The 17,904-nt window shown below is 43.2% G+C and overlaps 1 protein-coding gene across 1 annotated transcript in view; it reads left to right on the forward strand.

Moving 5' to 3' along the window:
• Nucleotides 1-17,904, forward strand: part of TMEM86A (transmembrane protein 86A) — a 217,064-nt gene that overhangs the window by 167,400 nt on the left and 31,760 nt on the right. The gene's annotated exons all lie outside the window — the stretch shown is intronic.

The raw sequence follows: 17,904 nt of genomic DNA on the forward strand, positions 1-17,904 counted from the left end.
TTGGAGTAATGTGATCTGGTCTACAGACCTCAGTGGAAACTCTGCCAGATGCATTTTGAATGAATGGATGTTTCCAAACTGTCCTCAAGGCAAATCACACAGACTGTAATCTACTCTGAATGAAACTGTGGCATGAATGGGCTCAGTCATCCATTCTTCACCCAGCGACTATCATTCCACATGTTTACCACCGCTGCACAGCACATGATTGACCTTAGGAGGCATCACTCCCCTTCCCCCAGATTGGCCCTTAAACTGAGGCAGTGCTGTGATATATAAAAATACCGGACTGCTGGGCTATTTTTTGTTCCTGCATTGGCTATGGACTGTTACTGTTGGGTGTGAAAATGAGAGGAAGGAGCTCAAAGGGAAGAATCTGTCTTGATAAAAGAGCCTTTGTGGAAAAAAGTACTTGTTCTATCTTTCATAGTGCTATGCCCCTTTCCCCATGTAATGGAATATACAGTACTTGGGAAGAGTTATAGACAGAACAACATAGTAAGGGTGACAGTACAGCTCCTAGAAAAAGGCAGAAATGCAATTCAAATTGGCAGGATATTCAGTAATGTAGGTATACATAAGAAAAAGATGTGTTGATGCACCCAGTGCAAGCGTGGGGAATCTGTGGCCCTCTATATCTTGCTGAATTACAACTCCCATCATTCCTGACCCTTGCTGGGGTTGATGGGAGCTGTAGTTCAACAACATCTGAAAGGTCAAACGTTTCCCACTCCTGACCAAGTGATATGCGTGGACAGTGTCATTTGATAGTCTAGTCACCAATTGGCACAGAACTTAGCTGTATCTTGGTGAAGTCATGAATTTCAAGTTACAGTGGTACCTCGGGTTACATATGCTTCAGGTTACATATGCTTCAGGTTACAGACTCCGCTAACCCAGAAATAGTGCTTCAGGTTAAGAACCTTGCTTCAGGATAAGAACAGAAATTGGGCTCCGGCGGCGTGGCAGCAGGAGGAGGCCCCATTAGCTAAAGTGGTGCTTCAGGTTAAGAACAGTTTCAGGTTAAATACGGACCTCCGGAACGAATTAAGTACTTAACCCGAGGTACCACTGTACTGTTATGTTTTTGCAAGCTAATAAATGCTCTTGTCTATCCTCCTATGAAAAGAATAACATCTGGGGTGCTGCCGCTCCCTGCAACAGAGCAGGGTTAGAGCTCTGTCAGCTGCTGCTAACCTGATGTTTCTCTTGTCCTCACCACAGACCTGGCCTGCCCCATCCTGGTCCCAGTGCAGTCAGGAGTGCTCCCCACCCGACCTCATGATTGGGTACAAGCAGAAGTGTAAAATAAAAAACCACCGGCTCAACCACCTTGCCCAAGAATGGAAGATTTGTGAGTGGGCAATAGTTGGCCATATTGGCCGGGTCCAAATATTTTTTTAAGAAGCGGTTTAACAACTGCCTCTTTCAGTGGGTCTAGGAAGGCTCCCTCACAGAAGGAAGCATTCACCACCCCACAGAGCCCATCGCCAAACCCTTCCCAGCTCGCTTTTATGAGCCAGGATGGGCAAGATCAAGGAGACAGGTGGTTGGTTTCACTCGTCCAAGCAGCCTGTCCACATCCTCGGAGGTAACAGATTGGAATTGATCCCATGCAACTTGACTAGACAGGACTCTAGCACTCTCCCGCCCCAGCCCTGCTCCCACGGTGGAGTCTACCTCTTCTCGAATCTGAGCGACTATATCTGCAAAAAGCTTTGCAAAAACATGGCAGGAGATATTGGGTTCACACTAAGCCTGCTGCAAACATTTTTACAGATGTGAATCCTGATAGGCAAAAGATTCGTGACTCTCCCAGGGCTACAGAAAGCAGGAAAGGACTTTTTTCATTAATCACTGCACTGCACAGTGTGATTAAACACAGAATTACAAGTGCCTCCCCCTGCCTTCCCTGGATCATACACCTTTGCTTTCTTTTATATAACTGAATAGCCCAGCTCTACCCTTTCCTACAACGATGTGTCTTCACTTCATTGGGCTGAAGTGAAGAAAACAATTCTGAAGAGGAGGAAAGCCTTGGGAAAGGAAAGGTACACAGTGAAAATAGAACAAGATGTCTAAGATAATGTCCCGAACAGCCCTCTAATTCATCACTGGCATGTTCACAAGCCCATCCAAAAAAACAGTCACAAAGTCTAAACGGAACAGCCCAAATCTCTGCTGATGAATTGAAGGAAATTTGTACTAAAGAAAATACATTGCTTGCCGTGAAAACCCACAGTACTCAGACAGCCAAGAATAACAGCCTGGAACAGGAATTCCTTTAATTTTAACAATGCCATAATCTAGAGTTCATTGGAGGCCAAACAGTAGCACTATCAACGGTACTATTAACACCTAATGTAATCGCTAGAATTCTGCAATCTCATAAACAAGCCAAAAATGTCTCATTTTTTAAAAGCCGGAAACCACAAAACCCTGAAAGCGCTGATCAGAGTCGTTTCATGGTGAAAATCTTTGCACCCCAAGTTTAAGTTCTGACAGCTTAGCCTCTCCCTGTTTAGCCTGACTTAGGGAAATGAATGGAGTGCTGCCCAATCGCAAAGTTTTCGACAAGCAAAACAAACCACTCAGTTATCCTATATGAAATCTGCAGCTTTTCCACCTGGAAAGTACATTTCCACTCGTGTTAAGCTCAGGTGAACAAGCAGAAGGGCTGCAGCTCAGTGGCAGAGGATCTGTTTTGAACCTGGGACCTTCTGCTTGCAATCCCAGGAATCTTTGGCCAGGACTGGGAGGGATCCTTGCCTGACACCCTGGAGAGCTGCTGCCAGTGTTGTCAGTGTAGACAATACTGAGCTAGATGGTCCAATGATCTGACTTGGTAAAAGCTTCTTATAGGCCCGTATATGGCACCTATAAGTAGACAGGAACACCCACATTCACCATACCCTTGACTGTGTAAAAGTCCTCAAAAGTAAGGTTTACAGCAGTGGTAGGCAACCTAAGGCCTGGGGGCCAGATGCAGCCCAATCACCTTCTCAATCCGGCCCGTAGACAGTCCAGGAATCAGCGTGTTTTTACATGAGTAGAATGTGTTGTTTTATTTAAAATGCATCTCTGGGTTTTTGTGGGGCATAGGAATTCATTCATATATATTTTTTCAAAATATAGTCCGGCCCACCACATGGTCTGAGGAACGGTGGACCGGCCCACAGCTGAAAAAGTTTCTGACCCCTGGTTTACAGCAACAGAAGTATAGTGGTACCTCGAGTTACAAACACCTCAGGTTACAAATGCCTCAGGTTACAAACTCCACTAACCTGGAAGAGTGTTGAGAACTTTGCCCCAGGATGAGAACGGAAATCGTGTGCTGGCGGCGCAGCGGCAGCAAGAGGCCCCATTAGCGAAAGCACACCTCTAGTTAAGAACAGTTCCAGGTTAAGAACAGACCTCTGGAATGAATTAAGTTCGTAACTAGAGGTACCACTGTAGTAATATTTCAAAATCAAGAGACAGCCACACCTGTCATCCCAGTATGAAGGAATACAGGGCCCATCAGGCATCATGGCTGACTCAGCTGAGTAATCATTCGTATAAGATAAATAGTTTTTTCATGTTGTCATGTTTAATTGCACTGACACTATCCCTTCCAGGACAAGATCTTAAGAGGAACCAGTGGGATGTTCAACAGCTGCAGCTTCATCAAGACACACTGAACACCAGGGTAGAAGAAAAGAGTTTCACAATAGCGCTGCAAAATCTAATATTTATGTTAAAATGTAGATCCCACTGTTCTGGCAGCTAACAATCACATAATCAGAATGATATCAATGATTAGCAAAAATTAAAACAACATAGTAATGAAAGCCTAGATCTGATGTACAAGATAAATATTTAAGATTTGTCTTGTTCCTCTCAACAGAGAACATCATCACAGAAGCTGGAATTCTACCAGTGGAACCTTTTGTGCACTGACTTTAATCATTCAGTATATTATTAGCCATCTTGAGTGTTTCAAAGTAAGTGAACTAAATGAGCACTGCAAAACAAGCCTCTTCAGAATAATTGGGCAAAAAAAGAAGGACCTCAGAGGCAGGAGGAGGCAGCAAGCGAAACCAGCAGGAACTTGCACTGCAGGTCTGGGACTTCCGCTACCTCTTGCTATAAATTAACCAGACTGATCTGGGAGGAGAAGGACAGAAAGGTGGCTGAGCAGACATGTCCAGGGCTTTCTAAGAATGCACCGATGGAGAGCTGCCAACAAGTTGCACCAAAGCCTTGCCAAGATTTAGGGAAGCCTAGATAGTTCTGCTACAGACCGTATTCATTTGAAGGATAAACCCAAAGCTCTGCAAAATCTCCTTCTACCAGCAGACCTCCTTTTACAACTGTACTGAACCCATGAGTGAACTGGGACGCATAAGGCTGCAATCTTCTGCACATTTGCATGGGAGTAAGCCCCATTGGACAGAGTGGGGCTTACTTCTGGCTTGTGCTGGATTTCTGTAAACATATAGAGTTAATGGTCCCATGAGTCCCATGGAAGTATCATGCAGGGGATGGGCAGAACCCAATAAAGAATGGGAAGAACTGGGATAATTTGAGCTCAAGGAACCTTCAGGAGAAGCTGGTGCCAAGCCGTGCCACACAACTAGGTGGGGAGGTGTCCCTGCCCAGGGGCAAAGCTGAGTGGCAGAACTCCTCCCCTCTCGACAAATTGGCAGGAGGGGAGGTGTTCCTCAGAACCTTGCCACTGGTCCCACTCTGCCCCTAGAGGCTAGGGACACCAGGAGCAAAGCTGGGTGGCAGTTGAGGCAGGGGGCAACACCGGAGGCAGCCACCTCACCCTGCCTCATAGGCAGGTAGCCTCTGGTTCACATCCATTTTAAATTAATGGTGATGATAAAGATGGTGGTCATTTCCATTTCCCATTTATAGAGAAAATACCAACGTAGATTACCATAAAAATGAAACAATAACATTTCAATTCATCAGCAAAATATCTGCTCAGTAACCAAGCCATCTAGGGATGGTAGTAGTGGTCAAGGACAGTATGGATTAAACAATGGGTCTTCAGTTGATGGCAGAAATGCCCCATAGTTGGCGATCTCAACAGGGAGAGCACTGCACCAATAGGTGCCACAGCAGAGAAGACTAGATGTCCCCTCTTCTGCATTAAGAACACTCACATATGGCTCCAAGGGGCTTTTATATGAAAACATTCATAGTTAGCACCAAGAGGCATTAAAAGGGGGTGGGTGGAGTTGTGTTTTCTCTTTTTCTACCTCTTGGTAATATTAGATAGACTTTATAGAATCAAGCACAAGCCACAAAAGCTTTTTAATGTTTTGAAATGTGTTTAAATTAGGGGCACTCAGTCCCCAATCTCCATACCAGATCAGCTACTTTCACTCTAAAAATTGCACCAAGAAGAGTTTGCATATTCAGAAATCTCCCTTCCTTGTCATCAAATGATGTAATAATGTCCTTACTTGCATATACAGCTCAGTTGTTACACACAGAAGGGAACTCCTAATTGAAGAAAGTAATGTTTCAGAACAGAAAACCTGTGACTTGAGTTGATCAACCTCATTCCGGAAACAGATGCATCCTCTTATTTCTAACATAAATTACTGGCTTCCCCTACCCCACCCCCACCCCACGCTCCTGAAGTTTACAAGGAGCCCAGAGGAAAAGAATAATTAGTGCAGTATTGGCGTTATTATTTCCTGACATTAACTGCCTGCTACTTGTTCATCCACCCCCTCACCCCAAGATTGACACGGCACTTCAACTTGCTCACACAGTGCCTGTCCCTCATCCTCACATGCCCTGCAAAATACCTGGATGGGATTTCAACTTGTGTCTCTATTCAAGCGAGTCATCCAGGGTTGCCTACAGACTGTCAGTATTTTGCAAGAATGGTTTGAGCATATAGCAAAAATTCGGATTTGCACAATTAAGGTGGATTAAAGTAACCTGTTGCCCTGGTGCAACAAATCCCTTTTGTTTGTTTGCTTTTAAAAATGGACATGTTGCAGATAGGAAAATGACAGGGAAACCTGCTGAAAGTGCAGGTGAATTAATATAACCGCTGTGCAAGCAAATCAGGATAAATGGAAGCAGAACGCTCATTGACATGTAACTTCCCTGCAAGCAAATGGGGGGGGGGGGACTCAATAAAGACCAGACACAACCTCCACATAAGATTTGTCAAGCATATCAGTATAAAAGCCCAGTGCAAAAGTCATGATCCCAAAGCGGATGGGCCATGGTAGCTACAGAAATGTCTTGGCTTCTCAGCCCCTGACCTGTAGCAGGCCAATTATGTTTCCTTTGCAGTGTGCGGCATTCAGGTTTTGGGCCTCCACTGGAAGTACTCTAATAATACAATGACTCTGGTGCTGTGCCACATCCTGCTTGTGGCTGCAGATGCATACAGCCATCTCAGGATGCGCAGGCTTTTTCAGTGGCTGCTGCCTATCTAAATGGTGGTATGACTAAGCCATCATCTTAATGTTTGACTGGATATATATATCCACCACATTTTTGGTCCAAGCTCTCAAAACAGCAAGCTTGCATCCTTCTGCTAATCTGGCTGTATGTATGTTTTCCCCAAGGTATGTGGGTGATCATGGAAGAAGCCAGGAGGAACAAATGGAATGAAGGGCACTTTTCCCTAAAGTAGAACACTGATAATGCCCTGGTTGTAGGTTTGACCCCCCCCCCCCATATGTGATAGCTGCATATTCCAGCATTGCAGGGGGTTGCACTGGATTATCCCCCGGGCCCCTTCCATCTCTACAATTCTAAGATTAGGAAAAAGAGTTGGAAGGAGAAAGGTACAGTACCACTCACTGAAGAGGTACTGACCTTTCCCCAATCAATCTGAATATATTGCATTGTGGTTTTTGGCTTCACTGTAAGCATTTAATAATTTCAAACTGGAAAATTCAGACCACACAGTTGTAGCTGATTGGGACGTCTTGCACAACAAACATGCTTCTCCAAAGGACTGGACATTTTGTGATTAGGAAAGTGATGAGAAAATGCAGTGGGAAGTGTGGGATAACACTTGCTTTGACACAACATCATCTAGCCTCTCTGTGAACAAATCAGAGTGAATACTCATTAAAGAGCTGCTGTCATCTAAACTCCCTGCGAACTGTCATGGTCTTGTTATTGAGCAACAATGTGCAGAGCACAGTGGAATTGGAGGCCAGCCAACTGGAAGAGTCTCTGAGGTGTACTTGCCTGGAGGCAAAGTCAGTGTACAAAGTCAGGTCCAGTCCTAGGGTCAGGAGAACAGCAGTCTGTGTGGTTCTATGGGTCAAAGGTCAAGATGAGCAGGAAGCAGCAAGGTAGGACTAGGAACTACAAGCATTGATTCCAGCACCTGCCTGTTGCTGGAAGTTCTGCTTAAGAAGGCTGAAGCCAGCTGGCTCTCATCATCGCCTTCTCCTCTGTGTCCTTGAAGGCTGATCAGCTGCAGGTGGAATCACTCTTCCTTCTCCCCCTTCAGGCTGCTGTTCAGCAGGTGAAGCTGACTCCTGACACAAACAAATCAGAATGAGAAGGTCCTCTGCAAGCACCTTCAGTCTTGAGACACAGAGTGGGAAGAGGCAGCAGAATTCAAAGACTAGGTTCTCCTAGGTGCTATACAGGTTTCAGGTTATACCTGGGGATGCTGGGATGGAGAGACACACAGGTTTTTACTAGCTTACCTGTGCCAAAACAAAATCAACAAACATGGGAATGCCAACAAACATGGGCTTATACCAAGTCAGATCATTAGTCCATCTAGTACATCTTCTGCACAGATTAGCAATAGCTCTCCAGGGGTTTCTGGCAGGAGTCTGAAACCTACTTTGAGATGGCAGGGACTGGACCTGGGACCTTTTCCATACAAAGCATGAGCTCTACTGTTGAGGACCACTCAAGGCCACTGCGGCAAGTATGCTAAGCCATGCCAATGTGTTTCAAAGTACTGAAGGACACGTTCAATGAAAACTGCTGCTCTGTGGTCCCATTGATGGGCTTGGGTAGGAAATATTTATGCCCCTTCTTTTCCACCCTTACTTTATACTGTCCATGACGGACTCTCCAGAAGACTAGGAAGCCATCATTTAGTGCCATCCAAAGATTTGTCAGTTTAATATGAATCAAGAGAACACCAGTGACCTAAATCCTGTGACTTTTTCCCCCTTTAAGGGTGAGTGGTATATTTGCCATACACACTGGTTGCCTCAAGCACAAATCACCATGAGCTATATACAGTGTTTGGTGCACTAAAGCAGGCACAGATTTTTTAAAAAATATTGTGACATTTACACATTGCTTTCCCGGCAACTCACAGCAGTTTACATTAAAACAACAACAACACAGCCAAACAAGAAAAAGAACATTGGCTAGAATCTAACTAAGCACTAAGGCAAACTTTAAAATCGGCACAATAATTTCTCCTTGCACAACAGAACATTATCCCCCTCTCCTCCTCTAGGGGTTCTACGGGTTCCCCTCTACCCTCTAGAGCAGATCTGGGGACAGCACAAAGCACATGTGGGGAAGGAAAGGGAGGGAAAGTCCCATTGTGTAAGTGGAAGTTGTTCCAGTCATGTGATCATTTATATACAGACATAATTTTATTTGTGTGTTGCCCTTCCACAGTTCCAACCATGCCATAGGCGGCTTACAACATAAAAAATACATAACTACAGTGTAACAAAAGTAGTAATAAACAATGAATAAAACATTTTTAAAAATATGAAACCAAACTAAACCATTTCCATACGGTGGTACCTCTGGTTACGAACTTAATTTGTTCCGGAGGACTGTTCTTAACCTGAAACCGTTCTTAACCTGAGGTACCACTTTAGCTAATGGGGCCTCCCGCTGCCCCCATGCTGCTGGCACGCGATTTCTGTTCTCATCCTGAGGTAAAGTTCTTAACCCGAGGTACCACTTCCAGGTTAGAGGAGTCTGTAACCCAAAGTGTTTGTAACCCGAGGTTGTTGTTGTTTAGTCGTTTAGTTGTGTTCGACTCTTCGTGATCCCATGGACCAGAGCACGCCAGGCACTCCTGTCTTCCACTGCCTCCCGCAGTTTGGTCAGACTCATGTTTGTAGCTTCAAGAACACAGTCCAACCATCTCGTCCTCTGTCGTACCTGTACCCGAGGTACCACTGTATAAATCACAAGATCTAAATACAAGGTATTTATTGAATACCTCCTATTCATTATTAGTATATCTGTAATAATAATAGCCACATTAAATTTTAAAATGATTACTGCACTGAATTGCCCTGCCCACATTCCATTTATGCAGAAAAGATGCACAGACACGTGGGTTGAAAAAGCCCACGAAATGTTTGGGTTTGTTAGCCCTGATCACAATCCTTTTTAATGTGCTAGACAGAAAATAGTATGAAGTATTTCTCCAGTCCAAACATACCCTCTGATGCTATTCACATCTTGCTAACTGCATGAGCCCACTGATATGCTGCATTATTTAAAAAGGAATGCTCTTCTTCTACGAAGGGACTGACTTTCCATTGCTCTCTGCACAAAGTATGCGAAGTGATGAGGGTCTGACCCCCGGGATGGCTGAAATGTAAAGGCCTGTTTTAATGGGATTGAGGAGGCTGCTTAGCTACATTTGCTCTGCTTTTATACAAGTCAGTCCTGCTCATTTCCTTTCAGTGGGCGTAGGGCTTAACATTCATTAAAGCCAAATCTCTCCGTTTCCTGCAGCCTTCCCTGCTCTAATCTCCACAGGTCATTTTGCATTTTGGATCCATCCCTCTGTGTGTTTGATATCCTTTTATGAGTGTTGCACGTGAGGAATGCTCAGTGAACCAAAAAACAGATACACTGCGACTTACTTTTGGCTTGCATAGACATACGATTAAAAATAGCTTGCGAGAGGCTGGAAGCGTTCATTAAGAGAAGCCATCAGTTAATGGCAGAAATGGGGATTATTAAAACAGGTTGATGCTCAATTTGCAGATATGGATGGGAGATAAATTCCATTCTGCTCACATTTCAGTGCAAATCTACCTGTTTTGCACTTTCCAAAATGAGGTGAACCAAGACGCAGCTAGCCTTCAGAACTCACTTTTCTAAATTTTGTAATGCTATTCTAACAACCCCCAATAGTGTACAAAAATGTATATTGGGGGAAAGTGATTCAAAAAGGAACTTGAAATGTTGTATACATTCTGCAATACCTGTTGACGTTTGATTTTCCCTTTGTTGTGTCTGTGAATATTTTTTTAAAAAGCATTAAATGCTTGGGTGAAGAGACAATGGAAGAAGATTGGAAAAAATTTAAGGACTATTTGCAAAAACAATATAAGTTGTATGAAGGTTAAGAATCTGCATGTCTTGGAAATTAGCTCCTGCAACTAGATCGGGAAAATAGGAAGATAAGTTATAATTAAGAAAAAGTTGAAATTTAAGGTTATTATATTCTTTATTTTAAGGTATAAACACTGGATAAAAGGTACTTTAAATTTAGAAGTAAAATATTTTGAAAGATATAAATAAGATACGAAACAAGGTAATAATTTGCTGATATGTTTTATTGTAAAGAACGCAGGGGGAGGGAGGTGTGGGGAAGTCCAGTTAACAACTTAAAAATGTATTTTAAAAGTTGGAGTATTATTCTTTTTTCTTCTTTTTTCTTCTGTAAACTGAAAATGCAATAAAAATGTTTTTAAAAAAATAAAAGGCATTAAATGCTTTGGGCTTAGTGAGGAAAAAATGGTAAAGGAATGAAGGGTGCTGTGGAACGAGGTAAAAATAACAACAAAATGTTAAACAGCAACCCACATAGTCAAGCTGGCATGGATTGCTTCCCAGATAACACAATTAACCATTTACAGTAAGACAACAATGTTATTAAATAATAAGCGACACTGTGCATTTTCTTCAGCGGTTTAACATTAGCCCGGCTACTGCATTCCTTCTGGTGACTCCTGCCATGACAGCAACACAGGAAGGGGCGAATGGGAAGAGCGATTTAGATTCCCACTTGGACTGGCCAGAATGGACTGAGTACCAAGTGCCTTCCGCACCAGGGAGAATCCGGCAAGAAACCAAGAAATTTGATGTACTCAAGGCTCATTGATAAAAGGGAGGGAGAGGTGCAACTCTGCAGCCCAGCAACTGACTGCAGTGTCTTGTTTGCTGTTCTTTGTGAGCAGAGCTTAACCACAGAGGAAGGAGGTGGGAGAGGGAGACAGAGCTGTGGTTGACAGTGAAAAGGCCGAGCCCTGGGCAATGATCTCCTACTTCTTCTGCCATTCTGTAATACTCATGATTGTCCCTGCTCAATACAGATGAGCTCCCTTTTGAAAATAATTTTTCACCTACAGCATCCTCACCTTAAAAAGTGCTTCTGGAGAATCAAGGACAGTAGATGTGGTTCCTCAGACTTCACGGCAATCCGTAACAATGCCAGGAAGCTGAAAGCCAAGGCAAATGCCTTGAAAGACATGTCCCATGATCGGTAAGGAGGTTATGCAGTGCCACAAATTGTACTTACTTGCAATTTATTCACATTTTCCCTTGGTCTTCCAAAATCCACATGGAGAGGATGGAGCACCGAGGATCATCAAAGATGCCCCATGTTGTCCTGGACCTGTATTACCTTAAGTCTTCCTGTATTACTAGAAAGATCCTCTTGCAAGTTGACGCATGCCAGTTTGTTGCTGGTTGCAGGTTCTGCAGTTTCTAGGTTTTGTGGAGCTTGTGTCAACATGCAATTGACTTTGATCTGAAGCAGGAAGGTTTTTAAATCACTGGATAAGAAAACAAGACTAAGCATCCAAACCATGGGGAACTCCTACAGTGAAGGCATTTCAAGTTATTAGGTCAACATGCACTGTTTTAATATGCTGCAGAACACTTATAACATTGGGTCGTTGTTTTGACGCAGGCATCCCCAAACCTGGCCCTGCAGCTGTTGTTGGACTACAGTTCCAATCATCCCTGACCACTGGTCCTGTTAGCTAGGAATGATGGGAGTTGTAGTCCCAAAACAGCTGGAGGGCCGAGTTTGGGGATGCCTGTACAAGAGGGACACTTCCACACCCCTGTAATCTATTACATATTCACCAGAGCTCTTTCCCTAAATATTCTGTACTGATAAGCCATTAAATGATCCATAAAATTCATAGCATTGCATGAATAGCATTATTTTCTATTTTTATCGCAAAATGCATCTGAATTCTGCAGAACTGTTTATAAAGGGAGCCAGGCTTCCTCCCCTCCACTTTCCCCCCACTTATTTTTTTAGACTGGAAAGTTACAGCTGCTTTTGTAGACAAAATATAGAACACTGAGTCTCCCATATTATAATTTAGACACTCAATGGGCCTCTTTGTTTGGGTATGCTGATTTTAAAAGAAAAAACCTCTTGTTTATGTGCTGCTTTGACCTACTAGCCTCGTCTCTTGTTAATAATAAAAAAAGTTCTTTCAGAGTCTTCCGTGCAGTAGAAGTCCTCAACAACTTTCAGGAAGGAGTGAGAGACATAAAAGTGTCTAGGGTGGCGGAGGAGAAGAGAAAATAGCTGTGTCTGTGTGGAGAACATTGGAAGTGCTTTCATTCTACATGCACATCAAGTGCATGATGGGTAGGGAATGGGATGGTAGGATTTGTCAACTTTGCTTCTCTGGGTTTCTCATTTTTCCAGCTGGAATGGAAAAGTATTAAATTAAAGTATTAAATTAATTTCATCTGCCTAAATCACTTGTATCAATTGCTCTGCTTTTCTTTTACATTTTTTTACTTTTGAAAAATTTAAATGTTATAGGAGAAGAGAAGAAAATGAGCAGTGTTACTTGTCATCTCTGCTACTGTTACCAAAATGGTGATGGACGACCTCTTAAGTAGCCCTAGGCACCCTGGGGGTATTGGTGTCAGAATTTACATGCATTTACAGCTGTACAATTCCAGCACATTTTTGTTAGTTCTAAAATTAGTGACTAGTATTCAGCTAAGTTTTACTCAGAGTAGATCTAGTGAAACTAATTAAGTTCATTAATTTCAGAGGGTCTGTTCTGAAGAAAACTTAGTTGAACGTTCCCGCAAGTATAGTATTGCACCTTAGCCTAACCCAGTTTACTAGGGTTGCCATATTTTGAAGAGCAAAAAAGAAGACATATTTGCCGACTTTTACTTTTAACTACAGATTGCTATGACGATTCTCATTTTAAATACCCCTACTATTTGTAGGCTATAGAAGCTGCGATATATTGCTAGTAGCAGTGTTCTTAACTTTCACCAACAAAATAATAATAATACATATTGCTCCCTCACTTGCCATATGAAAGTATTTGGGCTCATGCTCACATCTTTGTGAACACAACTGTGCACAGAACAATTTATTACACTGTTTAACATGTGCATATGGACTCTCCTGAAGGGCAGGAGGATGTTAACTCTTGCCCTCCCAGACTCCTCCTCCAAGATCTTGTAGCTGAGCCATCGGCCTTTGAGTTCAGCCACAAGAGCAGGGATTTAGACAGTATGGAGCTAGTTGCTGCTCTGTTGTGATTCTCTGCTGCAGACCAGCTTAGCCAGGTGCCTTAGATCTGAATCTAATGCACTAGAAGAAATTTATCGGGTCACTGTAAACAAAAACAAACAAAAAACCTAGACATTTTGCCAAATTTTTAAAATCTGCAGAAATTTTAATCCTGGAAAAAGGTCATGTCCTGGAAAGAGAGGACACATGGCAACCCTAATTTACCTGAAAGCAAGCCTCATTGAATTCAGTAGGACTTACTTCTGAGTAGGCATGGCCAGGATTGCACTGTCACCAATGGTGTGTTGACTGAATATTAACTTTGAACACACTGTGTTAACTGACACCTACCACTTTCTGTGGCTTTCGAGTTTCTCAACTTCTAACTATAGACCAGGCTAAACTACATATAGATTTCAAAATCTTCCACTGTCCTATATATTGCAATCCGTGGTGGTCACAATACAGTTTCTGTTAAGAATGCCTAGCCTGTGGAAATCAGTAGGGTTAATACATAGGTTGCCACACGCATGCCTTGTGTTTACCAGAAGAAAAGGAAGTGGTGGTCAATTTAACCTTCCAGAAGAGTTTTGTGGTTATGATAGCAAGCAGCCAATGTGAACTGTTGATGAACGTGCGGAGCAAACGATACAAGATTATTGTTTGTGGCTTCGGAGGTGGAACTGATGAGTAACTCCCCTCTCGGAACTACTGAGTCAAGTGGACTGTGTCGTTAGCTACAAAACTGATCTAATTTCAGAGGAGTAGCTGCCTGGGTTAGCTTGTTGCTGCAAAAGGAGAAGCCTTTGGTACCTTGGAAGGCTAAAACACCAGCATCCATGGACTAGAGTCCGTTCCATCAGATGCAGCAGGACAATGCTTCATGCAGCTCGTGAACTGGACTCTAGTTCATCAAGGGCTAGCCAACAATAAGCATCTTGGTCTTCATGGAGATCCTCTGCTGCTTTTACAAAATGGACTGGTATTCAGCCATGGATTCACTATGAGGGTGGATCAGCAGAGGCTGGAGTGTTGGGGTACATGGGGCGCTGCCCCACCAACCTCAGGCCTCCCTCAGCCTCCCTCCACCTGCCTGCTTTCTTACTGACAACCAGTTCGGGGGCTGGCACTGCTCTCACCTTCCTCCTCTTTTGGCTGCTTGTTGTCCTTGTACAGTGGTACCTCGGGTTAAGTACTTAATTTGTTCTGGAGGTCCGTACTTAACCTGAAACTGTTCTTAACCTGAAGCACCACTTTAGCTAATGGGGCCTTCTGCTGCCGCCGCGCCACTGGAGCACGGTTTCTGTTCTCATCCTGAAGCAAAATTCTTAACCTGAAGCACTATTTCTGGGTTAGCGGAGTCTGTAACCTGAAGCGCATGTAACCTGAGGTACCACTGTACCACTAAAAATGGAGGTGGATGGAGACAAAATGAGAATTCATTGGCTCTGCTTCTCATGACTTCTATAGTAGTGAAACAGTCATAATCTGAAGACTCTTATATATTATCAATCAACTCCCTCCATCCCCATCCAGCCTGTCATACAAATAGAAATCCATCAACTTCGCCAAAAGACAAGCTCCACCGTGTACTTACTACCTCTGAACTGTTTTATTGCCAGCTGGGCATTATAAAAACTACTATGTAAGAATTGGTGCCTGAGTTTGCATTTTTCCTCTTTTCTCCTTGTCCCTTTTCTCTTGGGTGTCATGTTTGTCCACTCTGGAAGCCTTTGGGGCTGAAGAGCAGGAATATCAATGCTCTAAAATAAATAGATAGATAGATAGATAGATAGATAGATAGATAGATAGATAGAAAACAAATATAGATAATGAAAGCATTTCTGGAGGACTAAGAACTGATGGACCATCATAAAACCAAATTTTATTGGAGCCCTGACTTGTTCTTTTAATTAAATTGTTGGAGGATGAATGCACAGGATAACATTCTCCAAAAGAGGAAATATGGTGTTTCAAAGGAAACTGTGTTTGATGCACTCTTCTTTACAGTTTTTGGTGCTCTGGATACTGATATAAACATCTGCTTTCCTTTGAGGCTTCAAGCAACACACTAACAAAATAATGCACAATGCTCAATAAACTCAATGCTTTGGCTTCAGTCTGGCAAAAGGCAAACCCTCCTTTCATTTACCACCAAGTTCTGGGGAACTCAAACAATTGAACATGATTTTGTGAAATTTTGGGTGACCTAACAAAGATATCTAGTATTGATTTGTTTTTTTGTTTGGCCAAGGCAGCTGCTTTTACTTTCAATGGAAGGAAGAAATTTCTCTTCCCTCTTCTGCAACTCTTTGCACTCTTACAAAGCCTTGCTGGAGAGTTGTGGCGGGGGAGGGGGGGTCGCTTCCTGAACTTTGTGAGATGGTGCATGGCACAGGAGGGGCTTCTGGGAGTAGAGGGATTCTCCCCAAACCAGAAGCTGCCTCCGTCCAGAGTTTAGATGAATTGCCCCCTCCCTCAGCAGCCCCCCTTGCACCCCATCATGGGTGTTTACAAATAGTGCGGACGCCTCCGATAATGCATTTCTTTAACTTCCTGAATTTCTTTCCCCTCATACAAAATATGCAAAGATCAGAACAAAGCAGCAGCACTTGCGCAGGATAGGAAAATTTCTATTTTCCCCCAATATTGAGCTTCTCTAAAAAGTCTTGTGGTTTAGAATGAGTGGGTTTCACTCAAAGCAAAGGGTGCGTAAATAGTTTGGTGCTTTTCATTTCTGTGTACCTCTCCTCAGATTTTGGGGTAAAATAATTTCATACTGTGGTGCTCTTTGGACACTCTTTGAATCTAATTCTCATCAACCCTGGCCAATGGTCAGGGATGCTGGGACATTTGGAGTGCCACAAGTTCCTTATTCCAGTCTTAGAGAATCTTGCCACTGGAATACTTTTCAATAATCCTTCACCCACCCACCCCACCCCATTACATGCTACTCCCCAGATTTTACCTTGATATGATGGCCATCTCCCCTTCCCAAGTGTAAAAAATGTATTTCTGCTAATCTAATGATTCTGCATTTTACATTATTTCGGTTAATTCCCTAGGTTTGCCAACTGTTCAGCTGGGTCTTGTAGCTATGCATTAAACAGGAGCTTGATCTGCACAGAGTAAGGGGTATTAACAGTTTATCTCCAAGTCACATAAAACTTCATCTGCTGATTTGTGCATATTAAATGTCAGCTAAAGGCACAAGAGCAGAAGAGGCTTGTTCTCGTTGGTCGGCGGGCAACCCTGAAAATACCGTATTTTTTGCTCTATAAGACTCACTTTTTCCCTCCTAAAAAGTAAGGGGAAATGTGTGTGCGTCTTATGGAGCGAATGCAGGCTGCACAGCTATCACAGAAGCCAGAACAGCAAGAGGGATTGCTGCTTTCACTGTGCTGTTCTGGCTTCTGAGATTCAGAATATTTTTTTTTCTTGTTTTCCTCCTCCAAAAACTAGGTGCGTCTTGTGGTCTGGTGCGTCTTATAGAGCGAAAAATACGGTAATTATAGGTAATTGATGAGGTCTCCCTCGCTGCCTCCATTTGCATTTTGTTTCCGTTGCAACATTATTGAATCACTAGACGAACAGAGAGTTCTAAGGACAGGTGGGTGCCACTTTACCAAATTTTCCTTTTGCTTCTTCTCTTTGCTGTTTTATGAGTTGTGAAACAGTGTATGCTCAGGGGATTTCTTTTGTCAGGCTTAGCAAACTTTCTTTTTGTGGGGAGCTGTAAAATATCAGGGCTGTGTAATGTCACTGTTAAAGCCACTGGGTAGGTGGGTGGGGGGTGTTTTCCTGGCTCTCTGCATGTTTTTCTCTATATGGTGCAAAAATATTAAATTGCATTTGTATCTTGCTTTTTCTCCTAGGAGTCCAAGACTTAGGCACCCCTCCCCCATTTCCATCTTTGAAATAACCCTTTGAGGTAGATTGTGCTAAATTAATACGTGCCCATAAGCAGTCAATAGATTGCTGGGCCCCAATCCTCACAGGAACAAGCAGCCTCATGGCGGGTCAAGCCATCTGTCTGTTTAGCTCAGTACAGTGGTACCTCGGGTTTCATATGCTTCAGGTTACAGACTCCGCTAACCCAGAAATAGTACCTCGGGTTAAGAACTTTGCTTCAGGATGAGAACAGAAATCGCGTGGCAGCGACGTGGCAGCAGCAGGAGTCCCCATTAGCTAAAGTGGTGCTTCAGGTTAAGAACGGTTTCAGTTTAAGAACGGACCTCCTGAACGAATTAAGTACTTAACCAGAGGTACCACTGTACTGTCTACAGCAGAGCTTTCCAAACCTTTCATGTTGGTGACACACTTTTTGGACATGCATGATTTTGCGACACAGTAATTCAGTTTTACTAGCAAACTGGAGGTTAAACGAAACCCTTTCCAGCCCCAAGAGG

Source organism: Podarcis gaigeae (assembly GCF_964106915.1).
Source record: "Podarcis gaigeae genome assembly, chromosome: 1".
NCBI lineage: Eukaryota > Metazoa > Chordata > Lepidosauria > Squamata > Lacertidae > Podarcis > Podarcis gaigeae.